Genomic DNA, 10,000 nt, shown 5'->3' on the forward strand with positions numbered 1-10,000 from the left:
AATAACACATCAAACTTGACCACACTTATTCCAATAACACAAACTTGACCACACTTCATCCAAGAACACATCAAACTTGACCACACTTCATCCAAGAACACATCAAACTTGACCACACTTCATCCAATAGCACATCAAACTTGACCATACTTCTTCCAAGAACACATCAAACTTGACCACACTTCTTCCAATAACACATCAAACTTGACCATACGTCATCCAATAACACATCAAACTTGACCATACGTCATCCAGTGACACATCAAACTTGACCATATTTCATCCAATAACACATCAAACTTGACCATACTTCTTCCAAAAACACATCAAACTTGACCATACTTCATCCAATTACACATCAATCTTGACCATTCGTCATCCAATAACACATCAATCTTGACCAAACTTTTTCCAATAACACATCAAACTTGACCACACTTATTCCAATAACACATCAAACTTGACCATACGTCATCCAATAACACATCAAACTTGACCATACGTCATCCAGTAACACATCAAACGTGACCATACTTATTCCAATAACACATCAAACTTGACCATACTTAATCCAATAACACACAAACTTGACCATACTTCATCCAAGTACACATCAATCTTGACCACACTTCTCCCAATAACACATCAAACTTGACAACACTTCATCCAATAACACATCAAACTTGACCATATTTCATCCAATAACACATCAAACTTGACCATATTTCATCCAATAACACATCAAACTTGATCACACTTCATCCAATAACACATCAAACTTGACGATACTTCTTCCAATAACACATCAAACTTGACGATACTTCATCCAATAATACATCAAACTTGACCATACTTCTCTCTATGACACTTCTAACTTGACCATACTTATTCCAATAACACTTCAAACTTGACCATACTTCATCCAATTACACATCAATCTTGACCATACTTCATCCAATAACACATCAAACTTGACCATACGTCATCCAATAACACATCAATCTTGACCAAACTTTTTCCAATAACATCAAACTTGACCACACTTCATCCAATAACACATCAAACTTGACCACACTTCTTCCAGTAACACATCAAACGTGACCATACTTATTCCAATAACACATCAAACTTGACCATACGTCATCCAATAACACATCAAACTTGACCATACGTCATCCAATAACACATCAAACTTGACCATACTTCATCCAGTAACACATCAAACGTGACCATACTTATTCCAATAACACATCAAACTTGACCATACTTCATCCAATAACACACAAACTTGACCATACTTCATCCAATTACACATCAATCTTGACCACACTTCTTCCAATAACACATCAAACTTCACCATACTTCATCCAATAACACATCAAACTTAACTATACTTCATCCAATAACACATCAAACTTCACCATATTTCATCCAGTAACACATCAAACTTGACGATACGTCATCCAACAACACATCAAACGTGACCATATTTCATCCAATAACACATCAAACTTGACCATACGTCATCCAATAACACATCAAACTTGACCATACTTTTTCCAATAACACATCAAACTTGACCATACTTTTTCCAATAACACATCAAACTTGACCATACTTTTTCCAATAACACATCAAACTTGACCATACTTCTTCCAAGAACACATCAAACTTGACGATACGTCATCCAACAACACATCAAACGTGACCATATTTCATCCAATAACACATCAAACTTGACAATATTTCATCCAGTAACACATCAAACTTGACCATACTTCTCCCAATAACACATCAAACTTGACCACACTTCTTCCAATAACACATCAAACTTGACCATACGTCATCCAATAACACATCAAACTTGACCATACGTCATCTAACAACACATCAAACGTGACCATATTTCATCCAATAACACATCAACCTTGATCACACTTCATCCATTAACACATCAAACTTGACCATACTTCATCCAATAATACATCAAACTTGACCATACTTCTTCAAAAAACACATCAAACTTGACCATACTTCTTCCAATAACACATCAAACTTGACCATACTTTTTCCAATAATACATCAAACTTGACCATACTTCTCTCTATCACACTTCTAACTTGACCATACTTCTTTCTCTAACACTTCTAACTTGACCGTACTTCTCCCTATTACACTTTTAACTTGACCATACTTCTCCCTATAACGTTTCTAACTTGACCATCCTTCTCCCTATAACACTTCCAACTTGATCAGTCAGATATAAAGGAATCTTATTTTATCACAGAAATCTACTATTTTGAGGGTGGGATGTCAATGAAGTGATTTTCTTAAATATACTGTAAAGTATTAAACGTACCCAGTAAAGTACATCCCTGGAGTATTTTGTGATGAGCACAAAAGCAAGGACTCTCCAGTATGAGGTCTTAGCTTGGTCCCCTCCCCAGGGGGCACATTCATCACAACACAGTCCATCACATAAACTCAGAACAAACAATCTAACCAATAAAGGCACCAAATCTGGCTTGGATCGAACAACTTTGCTGCAGCCATGAGGGGGCACACCCTCAGATCTTCCTTCACCATCAGTATACATAAAGGGACAATACTGACATCGTGACAATGAGTCCTCATCCAGATGTTTTTGTAATGATTGTGGCTTTTTGCAGCAGAATTAAATCACTGACATCAGGATTTCTGAACTTGCACACAGGGCTTTGTAGGAAATGAGAAGGGATTGCAGAAGCCATCCGTGGTGGTCTCATCGGAGTGCATACTTTCAGTGGATCCGATCAAGTCAGTCGTTTCTATGGCAAGGGGAAAGTGGAAATCCTGATATTTCCTGTGAGGAACCGGAAATTCATTGACATTCACAACACTGGGTGATTCATTGAATTCACATGTCCATATTCCTGTGAGGAAAACTTAATGTATGTCATGCTGTTACAAACAAAGTGTGTATCAATGAAAGGGAAGGTGTAACAAGTAACAGGGATTTATATTCCACTCAAAACCAAATCTGGTAATTGAGTCATGAGTTGAATTATTTATTTATTTATTTATTTTTACCAGAGGCTTTGCTGACGGATTTAATCAAAGGACATCACGTTGTACTTCACAAACATTATGCTCTGTTCACCCTATAATTTGACCGAGGTAATCTTCCATCTGCCTGGAAGTCAGCCAACATCAACATCGTCAGACAACTTCTTCATCTTCTTCATGCCCACAATAATTCTTCTGCGCCACAATAAAATTGCAAAAAAACTTACCATGCATCATTGATGTCAGAACTTCTCTGCCTTACTATAAGTGAGCTGTGATGGTAAAGATTTTCATAATTATGTTACGTATGTATTCATGTCTATCGAAGAGCCTTGAATGATTTCTCTCGAAGAGCTGAATAGTTTATTTTTCTTTTTGGTCTAAGGCACATGGCACTATAAGTCCAATTCTGGTCTTTTCTAATTAGTCGAATGTTTGGTCTAATCAAATTTTTGGTGGAATTTTGGTCAAATCTAATTGTCTAATTTTTGGTGGAATTTTTGGTCTAATCTAATTGTCGAATTTTTGGTGTCATCTTATTTACTCTAATTTTTGATGGCATTTTTGGGATAATCTAATTCAGTCTAATTTTTGGTCTAATCTAATTTACTCTAATGTTTGGTCTATTCTGATTTAGTCTAATTTTTGGTGGAATTTTTGGGATAATCTAATTTAGTCTAATTGTTGGTGGTATTTTTGGGATAATCTAAGTTACTCTAATTTTTGGTCTAATCTGATTTAGTCAAATTTTTGGGATAATCAAATTTAGTGTAATTGTTGGTGGCATTTTTGGGATAATCTAATTTAGTCTAATTGTTGGTGGCATTTTTGGGATAATCTAATTTACCCTAATTTTGGTCTGATCTGATTTAGTCTAATTTTTGGGATAATCTAAATTCGTCTAATTGTTGGTGGTATTTTTGGGATTATCTAATTTACTCTAATTTTTGGTCTACCAGTAATCTGATTTATCTAATATTTGGTGGAACTTTTGGGATAATCTCATTTAGTCTAATTTTTGGTCTGATCTAATTTAGTCTAATTTTTGGGATAATCTCATTTAGTCTAATTGTTGGTGGCATTTTTGGGATAATCTAATTTAGTATAATTTTTGGTCGAATTTTTGGTCTTATTTAATTTTTGGTTTAATCCAAGGCATGATGCACCCTGTATACATACATACATACTTACCAAAATACTAAAGCAATATGGAAATATATAAGGTTACTATTATTTTGTATGCAGTCTTTGGCTGCTGGTTGCATCATTGCTGGGATCACAGCTGTGCCACTAATGCAGTGCCCCCTGTTTCCAGTCAGCTGGTACTCATTTTGCCAACCTCAGAAGGATGACAGGCTGAGTCAACCCACTTGGTGTTATGTAACAGCACAACAGGGGCAACAGTGGTCATCCTTCCGAGGTCGGCAAAATGAACACCAGTATACTGGTAATCGGGGCACTGCATCAGCGGCATAGCTGTGTCCCTAACCAATGATGCAACCAGCAGCAACTAGGCTGCACAGGAGAGTGTGTGTGTGGTGGTTTAAAATGGTCCATTGTCATACTGGAAGACAAAAGACCTCACTGGAATGAAACATTTACCAAAATCACAAAAAACACCTTTATAAAAGCAAATTCTGCTTTGTCATGTGGGAAATGTATGCATGTGCAGATTAAGAGGGTCAATTTCAAGTTTTAGTATGCTGTCCCAATACTTTTGGTAATATGGTGTGAACCACAGTATTCTGGGCGAGAGCATGAGAAGACATCAGTGAACATTGCCACGAACCACATGGACATTAAAAGAGGCGAAAGGAAATCATTTGGCCAAAATCGACACAACTTTACAATTTCCAAATCAAATAACACTTACACATTAAATAAATAAAGTTGTATGAGCACAGTTTAAAGGAAATAAATAATCTTACTTGAGAGACATATCTGATATTTTCAGAGGTGAAGGTAACAGTTGATAAAATGGGAAGGACGGATGGGCAGAGAAGATGGGATGAAAAAAATATGAGCAGCACTTTTGGGAAATCATGATAATTAATTTGTCATTTCAACTATAATCCCTGGGGAATATAAACACTTTGAAATTGATTTTTAAATGAGGATATAATTGTTGACTTAAGTTTAAATAATGAATTTTTTCCTCCCCCTACCCCCTGGCAAATAAACAACGACTGGCAAACAAACAACTACCCACATGAAAAGGTTGGTTGGTTCAGGAAACTTTGAATCCAACAAGCTGAATGTTTGTCATTTCATTGCATTACCAAAAGCAAAAACTTGTGCAATTTTGAAATTCACTCTCCAGAAGCAACATGAGTGTATTGACCAGACTCGGTGACCTGTATTGTTAAGAGTATCCGCTCCGAGCCTGGGAGGTTGGTGGTTCAAACCCTGGCCGAGTCATACATACCAAAGACTTAAAAAATGGTATGAGCTGCTTTCTTGCTTGAGGTTCAGCATTTACAAAGGATAATAGCGCAGACAATCCCCATCAGTTGGCATCCATGGGGAGGAGGAAATTCATACTTAGGAAATGCTCCATTGAGTGCAGTAAGAAAGACGATGCTATCGTTGTGACGTTGCTGATACCGACAGTAACCTGTGAAGTGAGGCAATTCCCCTAAGCTCAATATCTGTGTTTGTCTCATCTAACAGTCCTGTGTTGTGTGTCGTGTATTGATCTGTATGTCCGTGTGTGTGTGTGTGTGTGTGTGTGTGTGTGTGTGTGTGTGTGTGTGTGTGTGTGTGTGTGTGTGTGTGTGTGTGTGTGTGTGTGTGTGTGTGTGTGTGGTGGCTCCACTTACGAGCCTTACATCCTATTTTAAAAAAAAGAGAAGTAAAAGGAAACATTAAGAATTTTCATTCAGAAGTTTCAATGCACATCGATTTGACGTGAAATGAGCAAAATACTTTCAAAGTGATAACTTCAGACAAAAGATGATATGTGTAGAATGGACAAATTTAATGCTCTTATACAATTCTAAACAAAAATACTGTGGGAAGGTGAGCACAATGTATGGGTCCCCACATTGGTGTACAAAGGAGAGGCAAGCCGTGCCTACAAAGTGACCCATTCAGTTGTTCTGAATTAGTGTTCCGGCTAGATTACGCAATTAGGCAAAGGCCCTACAATGTGTGCTATTCATGAGCATTCTACCCAACTTGTAAAAAATTCACGGCACGAATCAGAGCTGGGAAACACCTAGCAGTAAATATCCTTTGCACAAAGTAAACTTGATGTTTCAAGCGAAACATTACTAATTACTTTGCGTTATACGATTCATTAATGTACTCCACTTGCAATGCTTGGTTTTCACATTTCAAGGCGACATCGGAAGTGGTTATATAATCAACAACAGCTTGTTACTTGATTTAATTATCTATAGACAGCAAATTCACCGACAGAGAATATTTGGATATTATAGAATGTTTGGATGATGTGGAATAGCACAGCATTGTACACAGCGTATGACATCCATCCATCTGGGAACCATCCAAACTACCTCTCAACAACAAGCTAGAGGGCTCGTTGACAAGAGATAATCATGTCATGAAGCAGTGAGACTACAGAAATGAATGTTTATGTTTGGAAATGCAATGATCCAGATGACATACCGATTTCATAATGCTAAAATCAGCTCGATGTGACACAAGGAAAAGGAGACATGAACACTGTTTGTTGTTCGGAAGATCCATATTTACCTCCGCCACCGAAAGTGGATGGTGGTTATGTTTTCACCCCTGTCTATCTGTTTGTTTGTTTGTGAACAAAATATCTCAAAGAGTTGTGGACGGATTCGGACGAAACTTGGTGGACGGGTTGGTTAGGTGACAAGAACAAGCCTATTAAATTTTAGTTCAGGTCCGAATCCAGATCCGACACATCAGCGGGATATAAAACATAAACTAATCAGCCTGGAGGTGGAATGCACTCTCCCGAGTGTCCTTCTAGTCTAAAATGAAGTTGCCATCGAGTATAGCTGCCCAGTAGGTTTAAGCTTCATGTCCGACGTTTCGACCACTGGGTGGTCTTCATCTGTGAATCTTGGACAGTGCCGAAAGAAGACCACTTGATTGTCAAAATGTAGGAAGTGGCTTAATTTTTAAATTATGACATTAAAATAACCAAATAGTTTTGCTTTCATATTAACCCCCCCCCCCCCAAAAAAAAAAAAACAGTGTAAAAATGCATTTCTTTAGTTGGAACTGTGAGTTCATTCAGTTTGTTCATGCACAGTATCAGTTTACAAGCAGATCTATTGGATAATCAGAAATACAGTAATTGATAACAATTCCAAAAGAAACTGGAAAAAGAGCATTCAGAGATTGCAAAACAAGCCAGGAAATGTTTTGTGTGGTGTTTGTGTAGTTTTCTGGAGTGTATTTTGTATGGTGCTTGTGTACTGGTGTGTTATGCAATTAATAATAATAGACATACTGTAACTAGAACTGTCACTTTATAACTGCTGGCAGTGATGACTGGGTACGAAGAAGTCCCGCTTTGATGCAACCCCGCTTTAATTGGACACCTGACCCTGACCCATGACGTTTTTTCATTATTATTCAATTGAATTTAGAATGGGATTGAAATAAATTGAATTCAAATCAAATGGAAGACCAAATAGGTACAGTCCAGCATTGGAGTAATTAGAAGGAACCCGAACAAGCAAAAAGCAAAGATGAAGTCATCAGGAGGAACCTGGATAGAATTCAGGTTTCAGCTGCTCTTCCTTTACCCTCAAACCCATCCAGGTGCAGCCAAGTGAGCCTTATTAAAAAGAAAAAGAAAAAAAGAACCCAGATCAAAAAAAAAATTCTGGCTGCCAGTCCATGCATCTGATCAAGTTGAAATTGAAAACATATATTCCCTATCATGACCAGATCATAATTGTGAAGAATCATATCGATCGGTGTTTGAGGTCCACACTTTTAATGAAGAGGTAGGGGAGGAGGCTTTGGGTGCAGGGGGTGGAGGGGGGGGAGGGTAGGACAAGGGACGAGGGGGGGAGGTAAGGAGGGTTGTTGAAAGAGTGTGGGGTATTGCAGAATAGCTAGGGGAGGGGGCCGAATGAGGAGGAGAAAAGGTTCTGTGGTGCTGGGGGAGAGGGGGGACAAGAGACAAGGAAGAAGGCAGTTGAGGATTTGAGGAGGTGGAGTGAAGAGATGGAGGTGAGAGGGCAGTGGAGGGAGGCAGCTTGGTGGATGAGAGGGGGTAACTTTGAGAAGGATGAGTGAGGGGGATGAAAGGTGGGAGAAAGGTGAGGGGGGAATTTTTGAGAGAGTTGAGAGGGAGGCTTGGAGGGAGAAGAGTGGGATGGTTGCTTTGAGAGTGGGAGTGAGGGGTGAGGGGGTGAGTTGGCACTGAAGTTGGAAAAAAAGAATGGTTGATGGAAAGCGAGCATCCATGGCAAACTGTGGTTTTTAAAAGTTTTAGGTCAGAGATGCGATTTAACACAATTCTTGATGGATGCAATGAAGGCGAATTCAGAAAATGGAGAGAAGAAGCGCTGTAATAGTTGGATTTTTTAGGCAAGGAATGAAGGAGAGGTCGAAATGAGAGCAGTCTGTTAAAATAGCAGAAGAGTAGTGCATTGTGAAACAGAAAAAAGTACCACATGTGTGAGAGGGGAAGATGAAGCATTATAAGATCGTTTTTGTTGTTAATATTAATGTTTGAGAGAGTTTTCAACAGATTAGGTCATGGAAGTGTAGAAAAAAAAAAATCGAGGAAGAAGAAGAGGAAGATATGAGGAAGAAGAAGAAGCAGAATCGGGAGAAGGTCAGCGTGTTGTTGTTGTTGTTGTTGTTTGGTATTTTTTTTTTTGAGATAAGAAAGAGATTAGTTGGGAGAATGGGGGATGTTAGGAAAGTGGGGAGGATGAAAATTGAAGGTAATGGGGAGGATAGAAATTGAAGGTAATGGGGAGAAAAAACAAAAAACCAAACAAAAAAAAAAACGATCGAACACCGAGTGGAACCGGTAGGCCTCAAGCCTAGTCCAAGGCCAAGGCCTCAAACACCCGGTAAGAACGTCGCTAAAAATACTCACAAAATAGCACGATTTTTGAAACAAAACCAAACTAGGAACACACTTACATGTAGGTGAGAAAATTAAACAGTTAAAACGGGACAGATAACGAACGGAAACTTAACTTTGAGAACGTCAGCAGAGAGCCCCGAAGGAGACCTCTCGTCGCTCCAAACCCGGAACCGGAAGCTCCAAGCTCCGGAAGCGTTCTTATTAATTTGTCTTCTCCATATTCCCATAATGAAGCTTTGTTGAAAATTTGATAACAAAACCTCAAATGGCAAAAGCGTTATGGCCCGGACATACAGAAAAACAAACAGACACAAAGACAAAGAAACAAACAACAAACGGACCCAAATGCAACATCCTCTCCTCTGGTGAGAGCGATACAACACCATGTCATTATCTTATCACCGCATTATGTTAGAAATGGTGTTCATTCATGTAGTTTATGTGCAAGGAATATCAAACAATGGCTACCTCTGCCACAGAAGGTGGATGGAGTTTATGTTTTCACCTATGTCTGTTTGTCTGTGACAGGATATCTCACAAAGTTCTGGACTGATTCAGATGAAATTTGGTGGACAAGTTGGGTGTGTGACAAGGACAAATTGATTATATTTGGTGAAGATTCGGATCCGGATCCGGATCTGGATACTTGAATTTCAAAGTGGTTCTTCACCATTGAGAGATAGGGCCAAAAGCATTTTTTTGTTGGGGGCCGAGGGTCGGTGGCAAGGACGACCACGAGATGGAGCAGTTGGGCCGTCTTCCACCGAACACCGGATTGCAAAGGTCGTTACCCCGGATAACTCCAGAGTCGACGGGTTACTTACAGGACCGTGGTCGCCAGTATTTCGACGGCGTGAGGTAAGGTCCATTTGTCTATTCCAATTTACCCAAGTACTCACG

The sequence above is a fragment of the Eptatretus burgeri genome, chromosome 5, assembly GCF_056783735.1.
Source record: "Eptatretus burgeri isolate ZD-2024b chromosome 5, Ebu_testis_v1, whole genome shotgun sequence".
NCBI lineage: Eukaryota > Metazoa > Chordata > Myxini > Myxiniformes > Myxinidae > Eptatretus > Eptatretus burgeri.